The following is a 24,784-nucleotide window of genomic DNA, read 5'->3' as shown; positions in this document are numbered from 1 at the left end:
GTGTGGCTTACTGTGAAGTCAGAGGGTGCACTTTTGTTTCCTGTGTTTCATCCAGGTAAAGCCTCAGGTTTCAGCCAAAGTGAAATTTAAATTCCTTGACGCATATTAAGGAGGGATGCAATTAAGTTTAGAACCAATTAATTGTTCTCATGAAGCCAGAAAAGAGGACTAGTTTGCTAGCACTTTTGCCCTGGATATTTCTTTAAACATGCTTTTGAATAGAAAAGTAAGAGTTACTGGGAGATATAAATAAATGTGTTTTATAATGACTGAATTAATCTGTTTATATTTCAACTTAAAGTTCTCTCAGCAGCAGCAGAGTACAGAATTTAATGTTAAAAGGAATTACTTAGAACAGGGCCGTCACAAAATCTCAGATGTGTCAGAACGTTACAAAACCTGAAGTTGCAGGAAGAAAAAACCCTCCCTCGGCCATAAAAGTTTAAAAATACAGAAAAATACCATTTTCTAACTGAAGGTTCAGATGGTCAACGTTCCCTCTCAGTCAACATGAATAGAGTGGTAAAAGCAAACGTCGTGAATGGGACTGGCGGAAACAGCTGTGACATTCTCACTCCCTATCCCAGTCCTATCCCAGCAAGTAATTGGCCTCTCTAGAATATAGGGGGCGTGGTCACCGGAGCTAAGCCGCCGCTGACCAGCGCGCTGTGGCATTCATCACAGTGGCCTAGTTTGAGAGATTACCTCTGTGCGGAACACTTAAAAAATGACCAGAATTGATTCCCTGACCTTGCAGGTTTTTTTTTTTTTTTGCTGTTTCATTGTACTGAGTTCCAAGAATTTCATGAAAGAATATATCTTCTAAAAATAAGTATTATTACATTTTATTTATTTTTTTTCCTCTTTTTGTCCCAGTGACATGTACCGTTGAGCGTCTGCATAACGTATGCATTTGCAGCTCTAGTCTCTTCTAGAAATACATGTAGGATTATGCTGTAATGCTAAGATATCCAAAGGAAGGTAATGTGAGGGGTAAGTTCAGTTAGAGGTCAGGCTGAGGTGTAGGATGGGGTCATGTGATCTGGGGTGGTAACCATGCCCTGTAAGTCAGTCTAAGGGAAGTGCAGAGGATGTGGAGCAACAGGAATACAGCATTGCGTGCTCCATAGAATAGTGTGATGGAACTCTTATCAGCATTACAGCAAGTCACTCTGATTAAAGGCAAATACACATACAGTCCAAATCCTGTGAGAGCTCCCTCTCTCACCCAGCCGGGGAGAATGAGCTCCTCCAGCTCTCCTCTGGGACCCCATGGCTTTAATAGCTTTATGGCTTTAGATAACAGCAGAGTCCCCCAACACCCCCCCCCCGATGACCTCATCCCTCCCACAGCTCCTCTCCCTCACCGCGGAATCTCGACAAGCGACAGATGCAGCAGAGCGTTCAGCGCCCCTCGCCGGGAACAAACTCGGTGGGTGAACATGAGGCCAGACTCCAGCTTACCTGCCGTCGAGTCCTGGGGAAGTCTTGGAGCGTGCCGGGGGATCAGCGTGAAAGAGTTGGTGGCGGCTGAATTATGGATGGTACCATTAGTGTGTGTGTGTCGGGGGGGGGGGACGGAGGAAGTGAGGTGTAAAAGATTTTACACACAGGCATTTCCCTTCCCAGGATCCTTGGTTGTCTGTGTTTATTCTTTTTTTTAATTAATTTTTACTTCAGGCAACCATCAAAATACCACTGCTGAAATGCTCTCATTAGTTCTTATTAGAGTAATGTCCCAGAAGGTGTAATTAAGAATGCCACGCTGGGGCGGGCAGGAGGGTGAGGGCACGGGGGCAGTGCCCGCTTCTCACAGAGAGGTGGGAGGAAGCTGGCACAGGCCGCGCTGGTGACAGAGGCATCAGACAGGCCTGCTGAATTATTGAGGCGGTTTTTTTTCTTTTTCACGTCAACAATGATTGGATTCAAATCTGAAATAACATAGTAGTAAAATACAACAACAACAGAAAACGTTCTAAATGTACAAAAATGTCAGTCAAGTTTGTTGGGGGGTTACAGAAGAAAAGAACTGGGGAGGCTTTGGGCCAAATCAAAGGAATGCCATCCCGTTGTTCAAAATCATTGTGTGTTGAACAGAGTGATTCATATGGCGTAATTAGTTTTCGGCTATTTTCTTATTGACAGCAAAACAATACAAGATTGAGCAAGCACAATCTCACAGTTTCTCAGCTGGCATGGTTAGTGCCCTTACACAGTAAGGTGGATTATGCGTGCCATCTGATTTTAGGAGGCTTTGGGCACTGACTTTAGCCACTGAAACACCTGGACAGCTGCAGGCCAGCGGGGGCCCAGGCCACAGCAGAGAGCATCCTGTTGTTTCCTGGAAGTATTAGGAAGCTGCTCACAGCTTCCAGCGGCTAAACTGGGACTACAGCCTGCCAGGGCTGCTCCAGCACAACCACTCCAGTCCTGACCTCCCCTGTACTCCCGCTCTTCCTCCATCGTCCCTCCCCCTCTTACTCACTCCATCTTTTCACCCTCACACCTCCCTCCATCTCCTCACCCTCACTCTGTCCATGTCTGCCTCCTCACCCCCTCCTTAACATTTATATTTATTCCCCCCATACATTTATATTTATTCATTTGGCAAACGCTTTTATCCAAAGTGGCTTACAAATGAGGTACAATACAACACAAATCATTTAAATTCACTTTTGAATGTGAATATTAGCTGACAGAGGTTTTAGATTAGATTAGTTATCTAATCTAATCTTTATTGTCATTGTGCAGAGTACAGGTACAGAGCCAATGAAATGCAGTAAAGAGTTGGCAGTGGTGGGATTCGAACCCACGCCCCCGAAGGGACTGGAGCCTTAATCCAGCGCCTTAGACCGCTCGGCCACACTACCGTATGCAGCAAACAGCACCCTCACTACGTCCTGCCTTCTGCCTTCCTCCCTCCATCCTTGACTCGCACTGTCTCCACCTCTTTACTTTCACTCTCTCCTCACTACCCCCCCCCCCCCCCCCCCCCCCTCGTGACTCCTCCAGTACCTCAGTCCTTACTCACGTCTCCACTCCCCTGGATGTTTTCCAGGGTGACATAAATAAATGATGGCATGGCAGGCTCCAGAGGCTCCAGCGCCTCGCCGTTATGTAACCCGGTTTTTGTGGCCGCTTTCGCTGCATTATCATCAATTTAGGGCCGACGTTTTTTCTTAATCCAGTGCTGGTAAACACACACTGCAGGTATGTACGGGTGGACACAGATGATGTAAGCATGTGTGGCTTCAATGCGCCAACCAGCAGCAGGGAGCTAAACCTCCCAATCAGCATTTACTGAATGGAGACGTGGTCTAAGGCCTGGACAGAGAGCCAGACAGCCTGGTCTGAGGCCTGGAGAGAGAGCCAGACAGCATGGTCTAAGGCCTGGAGAGAGAGCCAGACAGCATGGTCTAAGGCCTGGAGAGAGAGCCAGACAGCATGGTCTAGGGCCTGGAGAGAGAGCCAGACAGCATGGTCTAGGGCCTGGAGAGAAAGCCAGACAGCCGGGTCTAAGGCCTGTAAGCAGAGCCAGTTGACTCCATCTGAGGCACGGATGTCAGGGTCTGCACCGAGGGCCTGGCCTTTGGCTCGGTCCCTGCACAGCAGAGGGCAGGGAAAGCTCCAGCTCACCAGGACTTACAGGGAGGGAGGGGCACTTTATTACAGTAATTAGAAAAATGACAATCCGCAGATCTTTCCAGAACGTTCACAGATCATTAATCGGTGGCGGGCAGCTGTGTGCGGTGATTAATGGCCGGCGCCACTGGCCCAGCTCCCTGGACCTCAGGGAGCGGATCTCCGCACCGCTCCCACACCTGGGCCCCTCGGAGTGGCTAGCTGGGTCACTGGCAGGAGCCCATTGTACAGATGTCAAACATCCCCATACATAATGAGTCACAAATTAGAGGCGCGGGCGCCCGGAGAGAGACGAGGGGGATGAGATCAGAGCGCGCCCGACACCCGGGTTTAATGCTTTTACAGCTCATTACCCTGCTGTATTCTTAAATCCCTCGCAGTGCAGCGTTTCAGAGGACACACACACTCAACTTTCATCTGAATTAAGGTGGGTTTCGTTTCAGCCACAGTAGCTGTCAACTGCCACATTCCCTCCAGATACTGATCTTGAGTCAGAGAGGGCACACGCTGAGTCATGACTGAATGCTGGCCTGGGTATCATTCGCTGCTCGCTACTACTTCTTCAGTTGTTGTCCGTCAGCTAAGAATTACACGATTTAGAGCTGGGACCTGAGCCCTGTCTTGTGCTGCTTTGCTGCTGAGTAAGTCACACCTGCAGTCAGCTCAATGTGTCGGTTTCCCGGCGCTTTCCTCAAAATCGATTGCTGCAGCGTCATGCAGTGTTGAGCTTGTTGTGTTGTGGCACGCGGGTATGAGATTGTGTGAGACAGCCAGTGCGATCATGTGAGACAGAGCTTTGTGTGTGTGTGTGTGTGTGTGTGCGTGTGTGTGCGTGTGTGTGTGTGTGTGCGTGCGTGCGTGTGTGTGTGTGTGTGCGTGTGTGTGTGTGCGTGCGTGCGTGCGTGCGTGTGTGTGTGTGTGTGCGTGCGTGTGTGTGTGACTTACTCAGCAGCAAAGCAGCACAAGACAGGGCTCAGGTCCCAGCTCTAAATCGTGTAATTCTTAGCTGACGGACAACAACTGAAGAAGTAGTAGCGAGCAGCGAATGATACCCAGGCCAGCATTCAGTCATGACTCAGCATTCAGTCATGACTCAGCGTGTGCCCTCTCTGACAGATCAGAGCTCCATTCGACCATGCACGAAGAGGGTCACTGGCCATTGACCACACCAGTTTGGCACAGTTCCACAGGTAGAGTGGGGGCACTCCAGAGCATGTATTTTGACAGGAAGTACCTCCTGCTAAGTTGACTGTGAACAGCTGCATCTTTTGTGCCACCATAAAACGGCTGGTTTTATATTCCAAGAAGAAAAAAAAAAAAAGAGAGAGAGAAAAGCGGAACAATTGTGAATGCTGCAGGAAGCTGCCTTCCTATCTGGGCTTCCAGGTGCCTTTCTGCTGGCAGCTCCTGGCATCTCACACAGGACGTGCTGGCAGGATATTCAGCTGTGAAGACCGGGAGTCCCCTGGTGTTGGCTGAACAGGCATTAGTGTGTTCATCGCTTTTCGCTCTGTCATTGCAGGACGGAGTACTGTATGCAGCGGGCGTGTTTGTAGTTGGAAATGTTCTGTGTAATGAGACCGGGGGGCTTGGCCCTACAGATCGCGGCGTGGTACTGCCGCTCACCGGGCCCTCAGAGACACGGTGGCACGCAGTGACAGTGGCAGGGGAAGACCTTGTCATCTGAGGGTTACCGAGGGTGAACTTAGGGCAAGGCTGTTGGGTTGTAAGGTTGAATGTCTCTATCATGTGGGGTGTGTCCTCTCTGTATTTCTTCTCCGTCTGTGCGCTAATTTTCTACTGTCAGTTATTATTAATGGTAATTTGTTGTTGCGTACATGGGCTCAGTATGTAAGCCTCTTGCCTTTGGCCAGGAAAGCTCTCTGGGTTTAGTCAGACAGTAACTTCCCCAGCCGCGGAGGTGGGCTTGTTGGTGGTGTTGTTTTTTTTTTTATTGTGTTGTTTGTTTCTTGCCCTGTGTCTGCCCTTCCACCCCTGCCCGCCAGAAGGCCATAAATTGCAATTAAAAAGCAGCGTGCTCAGTGTGTGCGCGGCTGGCAAGGGATCATTAACAATGGATTAGACAGCGCAATCCAATTTCCCTCCCATCAGCAGCGATAATGCAGACCGGAAACTCCCCTGATGGATGGCCCGGCGCAGTCCCAGGCTCCCCGCCGCGATTTATGGCTGTCCCCCATTACCGGGCCAACGCCAGCCCCTGCCCACCCCCACCAGCTGGGCCCGGTCTGTGCCGCGCGGCACCTGCCGGGAACGGGCCTGCCGATGTCCCTCCCAGCTGCGCGCCTGAAAACACCAGCCTGGGCACAGGCCACAGGACCCCACCGGGGGTCCAGGCCCGAATCGCAAGCATAAATCCTGGGCGGGGCTTGACTGCCACTCCTCTGTCTGCCTCCCTCCTCCAGCTGCTCTGCCCGTTTGTGTGCTGTGCTGGGCATCCGTCACCAGTGAGCAGCCTGGGAGCGGCAGAGCACCACAGCAGGAGGCGTCATTACATCCACGCCGCGTCATCGTGCAGGTGCTGGGCTACTCAGACGCTGTGGAAGGGGCGTAAATGAAAGCTTCGTCTGTAACCTTTGGATTTCTCAAAACGGGAACGCATTGGCGAGCCGAATCGGAACACCGTGCACAGGGTTTTGGACTGTTAGAATGTATCTGGTAAGGGGAGGAGCGAGGGCTGTTGATTGACGGAGCTTGTTTTTGCTGTACAGTGGACGGGGGGGCGGGACGTGATCAGGGAGTGGTTTGGAAAAACATCTGTCAAGGCGTGGTCAGTAGGCAGCAGGGTTAATGAGAGGAAGGAAGTTATTTCCTTTGTCTCATTCACTCCTGTTGATCAACACCCAGCTCATGTATACTGTGTTCTTCAATCAATGAAGCTCTCGATCAGATAATCCTCTGCTTGATGAGCAAGCCCTGATTGGTCCCTCTGTTGGCTCCCCTCTACAGACAGGACATTGACTGATGAGGATGCCCTCTCACTATCGCCACAGTATCCTTTCATTTCAGCCTGATTACACACACCGTAAAGCAGAGAGATAAAGCTGTAATGGACTTGTCATTAGTAGTTAACAGCGGTTCTGCATGATAGCTAACGCCCATTGTAGTGTGAGGTGTGGCTTTAGAACGGGGGGGGGATTGCTGTTGGAGCAACATGCCATTGCCACACACTCGCACACACTTACTGTGGCCTTGGCTGCAGCTGTGTTGACCTGACAGTCTGCCCTCTTGTGGTGAACTGAGCTGTGCATCTGATGCAATGTGAACACCTCTCAGATTTGAGTGAGTGTGTGTGTGTGTGTGTGTGTGTGTGTGTGTGTGTGCACGGGGTACTCTGGCCTTCCTGTGTCTGTCTGATATGATCTCCCTTCACACTATAAAGGGAAAGCTGTAGCTGCATCACTTTGCAGCTTATCACTGTTTCTGGGAGTCACAAACAGGCCCGTGAGCCCTTGATCCATGCTTTGAATTCCAAATATCATCTTCATCTCTTAAATCCCAGTGAGCAAGCATACAGTATCATCAAAGAGGTGGAAAATCTCTCCAATCCCTTTTAAAAGGTAGTCTTTGGTAACCCTAAGTTTTTGAATTGTATTGATTAACTTAGAGCGTAACCACAGCCTGTATTTGTAAGACAGGAGTGATGGTCTTTTTGTTGGCTCACTCTGCAGCGCTGCTGCAGGTAAGTTAGCAGACTGCTCCTTGAGGATCGTTACTCATAGCCCACTGCTGCTGTTCCCAGGAGCAGTGCAGTGCAGTTCCCCGCAGCTGCTCCCCTGAGGCTCCAGCTGTATAGATAGGTAGCAGGGTGTATCAGTTGTAAAAGGATTGTGCAATAGAAGAATTTATAAAACAACATTGGGCAGTCGGCATTGAACTTAATTGTCCATTTCAGTTCTCTTTATTACCCACGCTGTTTAGTCATCCTTTCGGGCACTAACTTGCAGTGTTTGTCTTTCCCCTGTACCGTCGGCTTCGGTTGCAGCCGAGTGTGACAGCAGTTAATTGAAAGTAGACTCTCGTTAATGAACGCGCTACAGTGTTGTGGTCATGATTCAGCGGCTCCCTCTTGTTATTGGTTCTGCTGGGTGGGCGTGGATTGGCTGAGGGAAAGGTTTATTCAGTAGCTAGGCTGATACATTTTTCTCCCGGATAAGGGACCTGGGCAGCTCTTCTCCACCATTACGTGGTGGAATCGTAATTAGAGTCCAGCAGTTGCAGGTGATTTTATCTGTCGCTGAATACCCGTTTGGTCATGTATGTGTCTGAGGAGCATTAACTGTCATTCGCAGTGATGATTAAGGAAGACCACACCCATTTAACTGCGGATGTCATGCTGGGGAAATATGCACACAGACAGGGCGAAGCAGAGGAACTCGGGAAATAGATCTGGGTTTTCAGTCCTTCCTGCTGCATTCTCTCCACCACCCCACCCCCAATGGACGCAATGCAACAGGCTGGCAAACAGAAAAGGTTTTAGATGACACAACTGTCCCTGTACATGGGAGCTAATGACAGCGTGACGGTGAGAGAAAGGGAGGGAGTGAGAGCAGAGGAGTGTTTATTGATTTTCTTTCTCGCCGTCACAGATTGTTCAATCTTTTCGGTTCCCGTGAGCCGGCGGGGATCTTAACCTCAGTCAGACGGCGTGGGAGCCGGCTCACGGCAGCTGTCCCGGTGAAAACCAGAGAGCGGCTGCTTTCTCACCTCTCTGTTCTCATGTGTACCATCACCTCCACTGCACGCTGCCGCCTTTCTCTCAGCTGTCTGCACCAGCTGGCTTCAGCAAGAACGCTGGGTGCGAAAGCTCCCATGGCTGAAACGGAGGAGAACTGTACCTGTACATATGGGCACTTTCTGTATTGATGGCTGCAGCAGCAGAAGCATATGGGTGTCCTCTCTATCTGTACTTTGCTGGTGATGTGTAGATATTCTTGTAGTATTGCATGTGTATGTACAGTATATGTATGTGTGCATGCACATGCACTAGTGTACTAGTAATCTAGCAGTGTGTGAGCAGACAGCCCAATTTGCAGCCTCCCACCTGATAATTTAAGATAGGTGGGACTAGTCTTGATTGGTACTTGGATTAGAAATCTGTGAAAACCAGGCTGCTGTTGGGAGTGGCATTGGGGGCCCAGTCTGTCATCTTCAGTGTCAGTGAGGTATTAAACCAATGCCCCAGTGCAGTGATGCAGATACTTTCCTCAGTTTAATTGGATAAATAAATCCTTCCCTCTCCAGTTCAAGTGTGGTGAGCAACCTGGCACAAAATGGCTGACTCAGGTGGGTGTCGCACATTGCCGGCGGTTGAGGTGAGTCAGTCCTTTCACCGTAATGGCCTTTTAGGTCCATGAAAGCACTGAAGCATCTAAATTAAATTCATTATTTATATCGCAGTGAAATAAAATTTATAGTAATAGTAGTGTGACAGGAAGCACAATAATAATGATCCTCTCTGTGACGAGGAGTGAGAGAAGCTGGCCAGAGGTGTACAGTAGGAATGGAACGGTATTCTACAGTAGCGCAGGTGGTGTTGTGCCCCTTTTTATTGATTTTAATCCTGCAGACAAACCTACGCCTCCAGATTGAAAGAGGCCCTGCATCTGCGGTGGTCATAAATCTCCACCGCAAGTCGATTCGCTTCCTGACAACATGTGACATGCTGTCATCTTCACTCTGAAAGATCCCGGGGCCTGCAGTGGGAGGGCCCGTCCCCGGGGACCACTGGCGAGTGAATCACCGGGGTGGGGAGGAAGAAGACAAACGGCAGCTCCTGACCGAGTGATGTGGTGAATGGAACCTTGTTTGTACGCTGTGGGGGCAGAGTATGGAGGCGAAAACAGGGAAGTCTGGGAAAAGATGCAGTCTTATCTACAAAGAAGGGGTTTCACGTGAGCTTGTGGCGAGTGGAGAGGGAGAGCGTGGATTGGAGGGCTGAGATTTACGGCGCAGTATACTCGGCTACATTTGTGAAACAGCTTGAGCACGGTGACTCACGCTCACACTCTAACACTCTCTCTCGGCAGGAACGGACGATTATTTATCTCGAATCAAGACCTGGAACTTTCACCGAGCAAAGTTGCCATAGAAACCCTGATTGCTGGACACCGATTTGGACCCCATTCATTTGAGACGGGCGGATTTGCGCCTGGCTCAGCTCCGCTGGCAGTTGCCTAGATTCGGGACTGATTAATACAATTGTCAGGGAGTGTGGAGCCTCCGTTCCAGGTCCCCGTGAGAGGGCAGCTTTCAGAGGTGAAGCTGATTGTCTGCCAAATGGAAGTGTAGTTAGGCCGAGAAGCATGCAGGATGTCTGTGGGCCGCCTGTGAGTCACGGCCGATTTGCAGTCACCCACTGATTTGCAGCGATCTCTCCCTGAAGGTTGTTAGTGATATACTCTGATCATTATAACCAGAGCTGTGCAGCAGGGATTTATCACGGTTGCCCTGCTGGCCGCCCACTTCCAATTTCAGGTGCAAAGTAGACGTCTGGTTTCTACCTGAAAAGTTCAATTAAATAGCATACTAGCATATTATAATAGCATGCTGGCAAGAGTATGTCAGTGCGATTTTAATATATATGGTATAGATGAACACATACATTAAATTTTATGTTAATATTGATGTCACTTTTATTTCTGTAGTATTTTATTTACAGGAAGTGGCTATATATCAAGTAAATAATGAATTTCGTTTTAGGCTGCTTGACTTGTAAGCTCAGGCCACTAAATTTCCAGGTGCAAAGGCATACACAGAATTTTGAAGAAATTACTTGAAAATGAATTAGCAGCCACCACCTGTCTTTCATTCCATACTTACTCCAAACTACAAAGCACGGTACTCATTTAATAAAAACTATTGATGGTAGTCAAAGAAAACTTAGCACAATTGAAAACCAACATTAACTTTATTTGTAAGCTCGTAGTCTCATAGTCATAGACGGTGGTATGTTTCAGCTGAATATTTTCTTTCATGTACCTTGTCAAGCATTCCCTCTCCTGATCCACTGTTGGTCCACTTTGAGATGCTGACAACCAACTTGTTCCCCAAGTATCGTAAATTAAGTAAGTGCAAAGGGCTGACTGACAGATTTTCCTTAGAGAAGCTGACTGTCTAAATGTAGGTTATGTTAAATGCAGTGTGTGTCTCTGAACACATTGTACTTGGGTGTTGATTCCCAGCTTAAAGGTGCTAACATGTTACATTATGTTAATTTAGATGCTGTGCAGAGGAGGTTGTTATTCTTAAAGAAGGAACACAGGATTGCGTGACACCATCTTGCCCGTCCTTGCTCCCAACCGGATCAGCAACAGTGTCTGGTGGAGTGGATTTCCAAAATATGGAAATGAGGTCGCAAGTAGTGGGACCCTATCACAATCCTGTGTTGCCACCCAGGCACCTGGATATAACCATAGAAGCACTAGCACGTGTGTTCGCTGGGCCTCTTATACAGTATCATGCCACTGACTCTTGGTCATGCTGAAGTAGGATTGCAAACAATACCATGTTGAGATGCTGCCCCGTGCCGGTTCCTGGCCTTCAGTGCACCCCCATATCAACAGGCTCTTTTATTCACTGCAGAGGAACCCCACCTGGGAGGCAGGATGTGAAGCACATGAACCCACTGGCTGTTGTGGCTCTGTGGCTGCCTGTGACAGTGAGCTAAAGCCCAGCTTGTATTTGCAGAGTAAGCATCGCATTCCCACAGCGATTCTGTGATTCTGTAGCGATGTAGCAGCGTTGTAAGACAGCAGATTTGTTCTGCTTTCTTGCTCAGGCCACACTTCGTCGCCAAGTAACTGCTCCCTAAAGCATAGCTGTGTATTTACAGTCAATGGATGTTTCAGTTGTACCTTTTTTTGCGCACTGTGCACATATTGAATATTTTTAAAAGCTCAGTCCAAGACACGAAGAACTATTGTGGCACATTTATACACAAAGCACGCTCCTCTTAATGAATATGTATTTCTGTACAGATTTGTTTGGGCATATTTTTCATGTTTTCCGTCATACGCCTCTTTAACAGTCTTTCTTCGCAATATCCATGCAAGTGTTTTGCCAAATGAAGAACCCCATCCATCTCCCACAATCGAGGATCGAGGGGAAGTGGACAGACAATGGGATTATTCCCGTTAGGCTAATTCATTTTGCCGGGTTGGCACAAATGGGAATGGATGGGGATATTAATAATACCCACCGCAGGCTCCAAAAACAGCCTGCCCTTGACAGAGATGGAGGAGACGGCTCATCCCCAAATCAAACCCAAAAAACGAGGAGCAATTTTGAGCTCTTTCTTCATGGCAAAGTCTCGTGTCGCCACCTACTTGCACACTTGTACTATATCCAGTCTGCCTGTTCACTTGTGCTCCTCTGTGATGCCGTAAGGTTGATGAAGTCATGTCTGAGAGGTCAAGAGGATGACTAAGCAGTATCTGTGACAAGCCCCAGTAGAATCCGCGTGCTTTAGGTGATAGATCGACGCCCCTGCCTGCAGCACCATGTCTCTAATGTGACATATGTGGTAAAGTAAGGAGGAGCCCTCAGATGTGTCTTGTAAATGTGTGCAAGTGTTTGCCAAGTATTTCTGCTCTGGTGGGTTCATACAGTAGTTGCACAAGTTTGGAAGGTGGCTGATGCGGGTTAATTCCACTGAGCACTTTTTTTTTAACTAAGCATGCTGTCTTTGCAAGAGAACAGAGTGGAGCTTTTATTCCTGAACATTGTGCTGTGGTAGAGACAGCAGAGCTAATACGCAGCCTTGCTTACCTTGGTGTCAGAGTGCACTTACACCCAGCCGAGCACTGCGCAACCCAAAATAGACAGCCGGTGTGGCTGCGCTGCCATTCGCATTTACCATTCCCGATTTAAACCTAAAATGTGTTGCACTTGCTTTTCAGGAGCTTAGTTTTTGGCTTAGCTTGTGTGTGTGTGTGTGTGTGTGTGTGTGTGTGTGTGTGTGTGTGTGAGAATGAGGAAGAAAGATTATATTATGTGTGTGAAACGGACTCGGTGTGTGTATCAGCCCATGCACACGTGTAACGTGTGTTTCTGTGTGTTTCTGTGCGCGCGCCTACAGTATGTATAGTGTGTGGGGGAAAAAAAATGAGCATGTGGGAGAGTGCGTGTGTGTGAGCGTGTATGTGTGTTGAGAGAGAACAGAAGGGAATGTGTACACATCTTTCTGTACAAATGTGTGATTGTGAGAGTCGGTGTACTTACCGTAAGTGAGACAGGGAGTCTGTGTGTGGACTCTGCAGTGCCCTAAGCGGCTTTGATAGAGCCCCTGCCCAGCGGGGGGGGGGGTAAATGACAGAAAGTCCTGAATGGGGTGGGTCGCCCCTGGAGCCCTGTTCTTCAGCTGGAACCCAGAAACTCCAGGTGAATCCATGACGAGAGATGCTCCAGTGCTTCTCGGGTGTCTTCTGACAGGGCGAGAAGCCAGGGGGACCAGCAGTGCAAGCAGCGCTTGCCCTTTCTCCATCCTCCAGAACCTGCAGACCTTACCTTCAGCGTCCACACTGCACCAGCTTTCCCCCTCTGCTCAGACTTGACTTGTGCTGATTATTACGTGGACAGGAACGTGGCCATCGTGGAGCATTTTTTTGTGTCATTGCACAGTTTTGTTGTCATTTTGCGTGAGGCTCGAATCTAACGACTTAAAATTTTATTTATGTCACCCCGCTTCTTTCCCAGAGGGCTGAGTCTACTTCCAAATGAGGTTCGTGCATACCTAAAAGTTGGTTAAGTGTATTGCGAAATCTTTTACTTTCCTCTAGAACGCCTTCGAGTCAGTTTGGATCTTGTTATTTTTCCCCCCAGAGCTTGAGTTCAGGGCTGTATTTCAATAGCACTGCTGTAATCCTGGCACTCTGAATGACGTCTTGTTGGGAGAGTCTTACTAAATGAGTGAAAATGAAAAATGGTATAAGAGGCCACATTTCCACATTAAACCCATAAAAATTTAAGTTAATTTGAGAAATTTTCTTCCCTGCTATACTCTGGTGTTCTTTCTTTCCATCCACACATTGTTTTTTTCAGATATTTTCCCTGCAAATTGTCCTCTTTTAAATGAAGGTTCTTTTTTGACAGGATGCTCGTCCCATTTCCCTTTCATCTCTGGTATAGTTTTGTAAAAGATGACAATTTGAGGCTAAAAATATGCTCTGGGCCGATCTGAGAGATATTGCTATGCACAGTAACTGAAGCTGTGTGATTTTAGCAAGATTTAACGTCTCATTTGAGGAAAGTAAGGGCTGATGTCAAATCAAGGTTGACAGCTGTAGAACTGTGTCAGGTTATATTGTGAAACCAAAGCAAGCATTAACTGTTTGTGTAATAACAATTGATCACTGTAACTAAAAATTACTGCTTGAGATATTAAAACAATTCCAGTATTTTAAAAAACGTCTCTCTAAAGTGAATTCCTTTGAATAAACCCATTAACACTTCTATTTAGGGACATTGGGGATGATCAAGTTGTCCTGTTATTTAGCTGGATAGGTTGTATGTAGGAGAGCTGTATTTTTAAATATATCCTGTTGCAAGCATTAGGTGCTGTGAGTCAGTGTTGTCCTTCCTGTCAGTTTGATCTTGTTTTGTCTCTGAAGCAAAACATAATTACTCATAACATCCCATCATAATTGCCGTGGGCTCAGTCAGGAAATTACAAGAGTGGCCACAGCACCACAAGGGCAACGTTTCCCTGTGCTTCTTGAACATCACAACTCACTTCCTCTCCAAACAACACCATGGCTCTCACAGGTGTGATGGCATATGCAAAAAAGTCATTTCCCATCTTGTGTCAGAGCTCTTTCTTCGCATTTGGAGAGAACCCCCGTTTGCAAACAAAAATGAAGTCATTTCTTCCTTAGCATTCAAAAGACAAAACACACTGTTTTCTGTGCGTGTTGCCCATGCCTGTGTGAATGTTGTCTCTCTGAGGGAGGCCGTTCCTGTGCTTGAGTTTGGAATTACCTATGAAGCATGCTTTCTGTGGCAGTCACGTCTTCAGGTGGCTCCGGCCCCTCCCTCTTCTTCTGCTTTACCTGCCTGCGTTCACTGTTCACCTCCAGTCTCTCTGGCCTCAGATGGGATGTGTCAGCCCCCCCCCCCCCCCCCTCCTCCCCACCCACCCACAGGAGTGTATGTAAACACCACCCCCAGTTTAATCCGCACCCCACTGCTTCTCTCAGGACCCCTGGGGAGAGGCTAACTGGCAGTTTGGGAGCACAAAGGGATGCCCCGTGTCCCTCCTAAAGGGCCTCTTTGTGGCAGGGAGCCACTCAGCAGAATGGTGTAGGTCTCATGGAGATTACCACCCAGGGATCCTTTATTGTCGCTGTGCACCCCAGCACCTCACCCTCACAATGGCGTGTGATGGGAAACAGCAGGAGTCCTCTGTAAGCACCGCCAATTACTCCCGCCACGCAGCAGCCAATCCTTCAGACCGTCTCCTCCTTTCTCCCTTTCCACCCACTTAATCACACAGCAAGTGCTGAAGATAGACACACACACGCACACACACGCAGTAAACAGAAACATACGTATACGCTCGCCAAACAGCAACATCCACACACACACACACACACACACACACATACACACACACGCACACACACACACACACACACACACACACGTGCAGCAAACAAACATACGTATACGCTCGCCAAACAGCAACATCCACATACACACGCGCACACGGCAAACAAAAACATCTACACACACACACACACGCACACACGTGCAGCAAACAAACATACGTATACGCTCGCCAAACAGCAACATCCACACACACACGCGCACACGGCAAACAAAAACATCTACACACACACACACACGCACACACGTGCAGCAAACAAACATACGTATACGCTCGCCAAACAGCAACATCCACACACACACGCGCACACGCACACGCACGCACGCACGCACGCACACACACACGCGCACACGCACACGTGCAGCAAACAAACATACGTATACGCTTGCCAAACAGCAACATCCACACACACGCACACACACACACACACACACACACACACACACACACACACGGCAAACAAAAACATCTACACACACACGTGCAACATACACACACACACACCAAAGAAAGCCATTCATATACACACAGACACCAGACAAAAACACACACATCAAGCAAACACATACACACACCAGACAAACCGAAAGATGAACAGATACACACACACACACACACACCACAATGAAACACACTGGGCCATTGCAGTACCCTGACGAGCTTTAGTGGTCTGAGAAATGGAAGCCGTTTACATCGATCAAGATCCTTTAAAGGCAAAAGTAAGGCAGTCTTGAAAATGCAGAGTAAATGTGGGGTGGTTATGGCTTTGTCTGCTAATCATATCCTTTCCTGTTCCTCACCTCTCACTCTCTGCAGAAATGTGTTTACTCTGTGAATTGAATTGATCTTGGTTTATAATCACTCTGTTGCCAGTGTGATGCTCCTTATTGTCAGATCTGTTGTGTAGGCATGTTTGATTTGCCACCCTGATTGGCAATACATTTGTGGTGTCTGCGTGCCAGCTATGATCGATAAGTTGTCTCCACAATGCCTGTAAACCATATTAGTATAAATGGTCTCTTAATGTAAAAATCAATGATCCCTGTTGCTTCAGAAAAAAGTGAAAAAGATTTTTACACGTGTAGCATCACGATCCACCACTACACACAAACACACACACATATGGACACGTGACAAATCCATAGCTCATATAATTTACTTCCTGCTAAGTATCATGCTCATATTATCCTTGAACCGTAGATTACTAGTATTGATTATGACACACATCTGAGACATTCTTGAGTATCAGTGTGTATGTATCATCAATACCCTGCTCCCATGAGCACCAGTTCAGTGGCTTTGCTTTCCCTTGAAGGCCTAATGTCCAGGCTGGTGTACATCAACCTCCCGCAGGCCTGACCGAGGTTCAAATCCACCTCTCCGCCACACAGTCAGCACGCTGGAGTTTAATCCATGACCTCTGAAGCTCGCAGACCCCATGTGGGAGCTTCAGAGACAGATAAATGGGCACAGCAACAGAGATGGAGGGAGATAGAAAGGGAGAAACGGCGATAGCGACAAAGATGGAGAGAGACTGAGGCACAGCGGTTGAGATGAGGACAGAGGGCTAGAGAGAGGGAAGGGGAACACTGGTGGAGATAGGGAAAGAGACTGACAGAGGGAGACACAGAGCGGTGGAGATGAGGTCACAGAGGTAGAGAGGATTCCCAGGACTTTCAGTGTAAGTAAACGACAGTTGAAACGATGACCTTTCTGTTGGCGTTCCATGTGTCTTATTGTAAAAGAGGTGGTGACTCAGAGAGTTCTTTTGTGTGCGTGTGTGTGTGTGTGTGTGTGTTTGTTTGTTTGCATGCATGTCCATGAGCATGTTTGCTCATTTGCAAATATATAGATTTATATCCTGAGGAGTTATGGTCACCAGAGTTCTTATTCCGATTATCTGATTTGGACATACCTGGAGTGCCATGCCATTTTTACATTTCACAGCAAATTATCAAGTTAAGCACCTGCCTCAAAGCTACAAGGAAAAAATGGTGATTACTGCCCTGCAACTTTTTTTTTGCCTGGTAGCTGAAGCTAAGCAGGGCTAGGCATGGTTAGTAGGTACCTTTTTGGAATACCAGCTTGCTGCTAGCAGTTGTGTCTGGTGAGCATGAAGGGGTACAAACAGGAGCCCATTGCCCTAGTGTGTTGATCAGGACACTGTGCTGTAGGAGGCGACGTCTCTCAGAGTGTCCTTCAGTTACCTGGCCAAATTCCCAATCAGGCTGTCTTGTTCTGGCCATCTCATAATCCCCTCGGTTGATTGGCTAAATAATTCCCACCTCAGATGGTGTGTGGGGAGTTTTCTGGCAGGAAAAAAAAATAACTTTTATGCATTACTTGGGTGGGTGGTGAGCCACACCTCTCCTTTCCCTGAAAAGCAATCCAGTTGCTTTTTAAAAGCATCTGTTGTTTTTAGTATTATGATTAAGAGCAGTGCTCTTCAAACAGTAGGGATATCAGCCAGTCCAGTGGCTTAATCACCATTCTGTTGCACTCTTACTTGTTGCAGTGTCTACCACAGGGTCTCATCACCCATTATTGTGTTGCAGTCTTCTTGTCTGCATTGCAGCTTGCAACACTGCGGAGTGAACATTCATGGGCACAGACTGTTTGCCAGTGACGCCTGTCATGTCCGAACGTCTGCATCGACCCTCTCGCTCTGCTCCCTTTCTTGACACCAGCACAGCAAACTGCTGACGCAGCTCTGCGGCTCTCGGCTAAGCAGTTTTCTCCTCCGACATGTACGGCTCTGACACCTCAGCCAGACGTGATCAAAGAAGCCAATAGAACCTGTCCATCCAGCGCTTGCCATAGTTGCAGTGTCCACACATAGGCAGTGGAGTGGAGAAGGTCTTCCTTGTCTTCATCATGCAGTAGTATGTAATAATATGTTTTTTTGGTTAACGTAAAATGGCACCGAAAGGATATACTTACAGATATGTCAACGTGAGTTTTTTATATTATGGTAAATAGGATGCTACTTTCACGGGTCAGCTTATTTGTATGCTGTGGAATATTTTCATATTTTTGCATAAGTTCAGAATAAACATTCTAAAATAGCTAAAATAAGAGATGAAGGTGTTTAAGATCTATTTCTTCCAGGGGCATGTAGTAAAACATATTCCTGATATTTTCTCGTTCCATTGTAGCAGTGATTTTTTTTTTGTAAGGGACTCAGAGTGCTGCCTCAGGGAGAGGGATGCCATCGGTTGGGCTACAGCATAGTCTCTGGGAGTGAGTGGCACTGGTGGATTTTTGCTGTAACAGCTGGCACCCTTTCTGGGAGGATATCTCCAGCAGCAGCTGCAGAGCCAGGTGGGTAATCTCACAGAGGCCCAAGGCCCATGGAAGCATCATCCACCACGGACTGCGGAGTGTGGGACAAAGGGAGTTAAAGGGGAAATGTCCGTGCCGTGGCTATGTTTGGAGTGATCTTGCTCGGGGTCACATCCCAGGTCACAGAAGTAAATTGAACTTCAAAATCACCTGTTTATGAGGCTCGGATATTGCACTGTGCAAACACCGTCCGTCTCCCTGCTTATCTCTGCTTTTTTAACTTTGGAAGAAATCTCTGACGTCCTTCAAGACAATATAGCAGATCAGCTTTTATTACTGTGGCCAGTGTGGATATTAAAGCCCGGAGCGTACAGATCTGTGTGTGTGTGAGTGTGTGTATGTTTCAGACTAGTTTTCCGGATATCCAGCCCTCAGTGACTTAACCACCCCATTTAGTGTGGACACAGCTGAGGGATAAACCTGATCACTATCACGTTATTTGTGTGCCAAAGTGTGGAGAGCCACTACAGGCTGTGATTGGTAAACAAAATTTGTGCAGAAGATGGAGAAAGTTGGCAAAATGACAGTGTGAATAATCGAAAGTGGCTGGGTCTTGACGAACACTGAAAACCATTCGTATAGGAAAATTGAATGGATGTTCGGACTGTGAAAGAACTCTCTGATCAAACTCACATTCCCAGCTCTTAGGACTGCAGCTCTCCCTGTCGAAGTGGGCCGTGCCGTCCTGCCTGGGTATGCTCCGCTAACTCACTAGACTCCAGCACATCGAGATGGCTCGGCTGCAAATGGTGGGTGGCGGAGGAGCTGTTGAAAAAGATCATTTGCTTCCGCCTCCGGAACAGATTGGTTTGTGCAAATGTGTAAGATGTACTGTGGAACGTGGAGCCCTTGGAGAAAGGCCGCCGTTTCCCCGAAGGCTCCCCTTCTCCATCTGGCAGTGGGAGACGGAGACGGAGACGGGCCTGTCGGTTCCTCCCCGAGTCCCTGGAACACAAATGGAGCGCTAATGCTCTTAGACACCATGGCAACTAGCACCCCTTCTGCCTCGCGCACCTCCCAGCCAGCTCGTCCGCACCCCACCCTCTCCCAGCATGCTCCACACGTCTGCATGAGGACCGTGCTCTGTGGGGTTCGTCAATGTGATTAACTGTTGCTGACCGCACACTCACACCCTCTACTGTGCCTGTCAGTACTCACACACAGAGGTGTCTACATCAATGCACCAGAGTTCTCTTCACATCAGTATACCCCATGTACTAGCAGGATCATTGGAGGTTTAAAAGGGACTGTATAGCCAACAGTCTCCCCAGGTCTTTCCCCTCTCATACACACAACTAACAATCTGTAGATTCATTCCAGGCCCCTCCCATACACACACACACAAACACACATACAGACATTGAGTTTGACCCTTACTGCTCCCCTAGTCTATACCAGACTCTTCCATTATAACCTGTCATCCAGCCTGGTTGCCATGCCAATGGAAAGCCTGAGTTGCTGCTGCTGAGACAGCCAATAGCCAGCTCTTCACCTGGCACATTTTGTTTTCAGTTCACTTTTTGGGGCATTTTTGAAAGGCTTCATTTATAGACAGTTTTTCCCATAGTTCTGTGGTTGAGGGAATTTGCATTTTGTTTCCTTCAGCAGCTAAACACCAGAGGTATAAACTGATAGTTATCCTTAAAGTACAGTCCCGCTGCTGGCAACTTTTGTGACCGTTTGTTAGTCAGCAATTATTCTGCCACCGAACGCAGAGAATATGTCAGGAAAAGCAGACATTTTTAGAAGTGGGGAAGAAAAAAGAAAATAGCTACATCTCAGAAAAGGAGAGAGCTGTGTCACAGCCCAAAAAGGAAAGTGGCTCAAAAAAAAACTCTGCTTTGAACAAGTTTCTGGAATTACAAGGCTTACTTCTGTTAAACTGTCTGCGCACCAAGGGAGGAAAGTGTTTCGTTTCCGTGTTCAGCTACTGTGAGATGCCAGCTCACTCCAAGACAGTTGGCAGGCACTAATGTAGTGCAGTGAAGTCTGTCCAAAACTCCATCTCTAAATGCAAACATAATGGCACATCTGAGAGGAGATCTTTATGGCAGTAATTTGGATCTGCCTCAGATGCCACCCCGGGACTCTTGGGTTATACATCTCGATTACTCACTGTCCAATGCTTCACCATCCTAAACATTTCACCTGGGTGCAGGTGCGGTGGAGTCGGCATTCCTAGATAATACAGCGTGGTTCTGAATGCCCCAAGTGATTTGACCAATCGAATGGCGTCACACCAGTCGTTAGAGATGGGGGAGTGGAGGGGGGTTGGAGAGTCCGGGTTCCGGCTGAAGGTGCTGTATGAGCAGCTGATAGATAGAGAGGTGCAGAGAGAGCTTGAGGGAGTTTCCTGCTCGGTTTATATCGGAGGCCAGGCCGAATGGGACGTGACAAATGGACTGATATCTCTGGTCCTGCCCTGGCAGGCATATTCCCCGCGAACGCGACACCGCCATCCGTCACCAGACACATAAGCACCCCGGACCTCCGTTATGAATAGTTCTATTATCACGAGCAGCAAGCAATTGATCAGGCGAAGAGCTCCTCGGCAGGGGCCTCATGCGTCACTGTGTTCTGTGCTGCTGTTTTCACATTCTTCCATGATCTTTCGCTAATGGCACTGTCGAGTGTGGTTTGTTCGCATATGTGACAAGTGTGTGTGTGTGTGTGTGTGTGTGTCCATGTGTCAGTGTGTGTAAATACACTTCCTGCCCCGTTCCTCTGCTGCTGTGCATGGAATTAGATTCACACGCATCAGGGCTTTCCTGGAGATTGCGCAGCCCCTCCTGAGCTGCCGTGCGCTAACAGGCTTTACCATGTTCCACAGCCGGTGCGCTCCACTCCGCCATGGTCCTTCAAGCGGAGGCGGAGACAGAACGCTGGACTGTACCCGTGAAGGTGGGGGGTCTGGATTGTGCGTGTGCTCTGGGGTGTGATTCGGGTGACGCAGAGAGGCGAGTGATCAGCCCTGCCGGTGAGGAGAGGGGGCTGAATCAGCCGCTCCAGTGGGCCAGAAGCAGAGCTTTGTTTGTGTAAGCTCCCTGGCTCCACATTCATTAACTCTCTAAATTCAACATCGCCGACAAGAGCCAGTCAAATCCGCCTTGCACAAGGCTGCTAAGCTCTGATAAAGGATTCTGCTTTTCATGAAAGCGGTGTAAAGGAATATGGCAGGTAGTGAGGTCATGTTGTTGTTCGCACTGAGTGCCGGAGTCCTGCAAGGTACCGGTACTCTCCTAATGAGAAAACCCCCGTGGAACAGTCCTAGGACGAAAGGTGCATTAATCAGGTCGCGGTCTGTTACGGCTCCATTTTGCCTGGTGTAGAGTGCAGGTCTGGGACTGGAATGACACGAGCTCCATTCTTGCATGCGGTCACAGCAGAGGGGCTGAGATCTGGTCACAGAATGGAGAAAGCGGGTGTGAGTCCGTCCACGGCCCCTGGCCCGGGAGGCACTGCTCCTTTAATGCCCTCTAACACTCTTAGTACCGCTCTCGGCAAGCCTAACGGGGGAGCGAAATGCATTTGTGATGTCGGCAGCCGTATAAATATTGTACGCTCTCCTCCCTGAAAACAGGCTTCTGAGTGCTTGCCGTCTGGTTACGTAATCCCAGCCGGAGACCCACGGAGAGGAAGAAGGGGCCGGGATTCCCTCTTGAGCGGAGGAGGCCAGGACCTTTCCAATGTCCCACACCTGCCGAAAATACTCTGCCCCTTCTCCCCGGGCTCTGAGCAGCGATGTCATGGAATTCATGTCGGCTCATACCAGACTCCTCTGGTACTCTATCAGGGTTGATTGATCTTCACAGGGTATTGATCCCCAGTGCATTAAAGATGACAATGAAATGCAGAGGGAGTGGTCTTAACTCCCATCTTTCTTGAAGATCAAAGCGCTCTTGTGTTCGTATATCGATGCATCTGGTGCCTTTCGATAAAGCGCTGTTGGTAATTTCCCTCAAATCAATGTCCGTGTGACACTTAATATAGCCAGGTGAACCTAGTTGAACCCAGTGGTTGCTTGTGTTCTAATGAAAGGCTGTAGTTTCTGGCTCAGTGTTGGTGTTCCTACTCATCGTACAGTTAAAACCCTGAACACAAAAGAAACCTCTGGATGCCTTCCTTTCAAATTAGCAAACGAAATTGTGAGGACTTCTACTTACTACACTGTTCTGCCTGTAGTGGGGAACAGTCTTCTTGGGACACACCTAAACCAGTCCAGATGTTCCCACACAGTATATAATTCATAACCCATAATGCAGACTGTGATGCGGGGGTTGCGGGGGGCAGAGCCATTGTTACAGATTATTAGCTGCGGATTATCCGCTTACGGACTGCTTGTCCTCTTTGTCGGGATTATGATGAATTAATCCTACTCTCCTGACCAGCACTCACATGGACTTCCCAGAGTGCAGTTTAACTATCATGCCCTTAACAGTTACACAGTCCATTGGGTGGAGATGTGTGTGATCTGTAATTGGTGCTGGGACAGGGGTACATTCAGCACCTTAAGGTGCATGAGGGAGCAGTGATGATGGGAGTGGCTTGGTCCAGTAACATGTAATATCAGGTATCCTTTCTCTCTCTTTCTTCAGATTAATCACACAACAGGGATTACAATATTCAAACCGAGTACTCTCAATGTAAGCAGCACTCACACAAATGCAGTCCTCTGTGTTGTGACGGTGTGAATAAAACCTCGAATGCTGTAACTTTCAGTGAATGGTTAACTCAAAATCGGCGTCGAGGTAGCATCTTATCTTTCTTTAAGACATACAGTTGTGCTTAGCGTCAGCTGCTGTAGATCCTTACCTTGCCCATTCACTACCCCTGTTCGTCCTTCTCCCCTGCATCTCTACCCTCAAACTGAGCTCAATCCACTTTAAAAACACTGCAGCACATAGTATGTTCGCTGAGGCTTTTCCATTAAGAACAGGCAATGGAAGCGTGTTTTATCTATATATAGATTTCTGTCCTTTTGTGAACTCGCTGTACTGAATGTACCTTTAAACAAACACCGGCACATCCACTGTTTCTGCTTCATCCTTCGGCGCTCGCTGACATGTGGTCCATCTGTTCTTTACTTGAGTTGTAATGAGCACAGGAAACGTTCGATCCACCGTCACGCTCACATGCCCTGTTATTCAGATTCAAATGCTGGACTGTTGAAATAGCATTGTGAAGTCTGAAGAGTTTTGTGTGGGACTGTACAGCGTGTTCCCTCTGAGCAGAGGCCAGTTGGTCCAGTTCTAATGGACCATGGTTGTGTTGCTGCTATACAGGGCATGCTATCGGGGGTGTCTGTGCTGTGAGGCGCACCTTATCAGCCTGTTATTTTGGTTCAGGCCGCATTGATGTGGTGTCAGCAGAGATAAATTGAGCAGGGGAAGTTCTTCCCCCGCTCAGTAATCTATTGAAATGAAAATGCTGTTCCAAATACAATAACAGTCTGGAGCTGTTAATAAGGCCCCAGAAGAAAGGCACTGGGAAGGAGCCTGAGACAGAGAGGATGTAACCCTCGAGAGACCGCTGGAGGGGGGTGGGATTAGAGTTAAATACAGCTGTTACAACATGGCACCCTGGCAGTGTACTCCCCCCAGACATGTCTGATGGGGTCAAAATGTGTGCCCACTTTAATATTTCATATTTCATACTTTCCTGTGAAGTGTGAGTAAGTTGGATGTAACAGAGAGACAGGTCATGACACAGACTGCAAACAGGTGCCATAAAAACCGGAGCTGTGAACATTATGGCGAGCTCTTTGCGGTGTGCTGTCGCGATCGTTCTGAGGTCACATGGTTTGAAAGGCTCTGTCTCGGTGTTTCACTGATGCTCGTTCAGCCTGCACCTAGAACGGGTTCACTGCACTGTCCATGAAAAGGCTACATCTTCTCACGTATCACAACACCAGGCAAAAGATGAAGTCTCGCTCAGTTCTACTCATTGAGGAGCAGTCTCACACATGTACATACACACACCAGCTGCAAAAGTCCATGCGCGTGTGTTTGTAACATCACATGGTGAGTTCCCTGGTCCTTCTTCACAGCATCAGCAGTGATCAGCTAATGAAATTGGCTTTATTTGTTTTGGCTGTGAAATGCATATAGACACTCTCACCTCTCTTCGCCTGGAAAAATTCGAATTCAAATGCCATTTGTGTCTGCTTTGTTGTCCCAT

At 48.1% G+C, this 24,784-nt stretch overlaps 1 non-coding gene across 1 annotated transcript; it reads right to left on the bottom strand.

Annotated features, from left to right (window-relative positions):
* Window positions 1-2,788: 2,788 nt before the first annotated feature.
* trnal-aag lies at window positions 2,789-2,870 on the bottom strand. The gene has a single exon. It is a non-coding gene; the product is annotated as a tRNA-Leu (tRNA).
* Between the last annotated feature and the right edge of the window lie 21,914 nt (window positions 2,871-24,784).

This window comes from Megalops cyprinoides, chromosome 16, assembly GCF_013368585.1.
Source record: "Megalops cyprinoides isolate fMegCyp1 chromosome 16, fMegCyp1.pri, whole genome shotgun sequence".
NCBI lineage: Eukaryota > Metazoa > Chordata > Actinopteri > Elopiformes > Megalopidae > Megalops > Megalops cyprinoides.
This window is presented reverse-complemented; position numbering and strand designations above follow the sequence as displayed.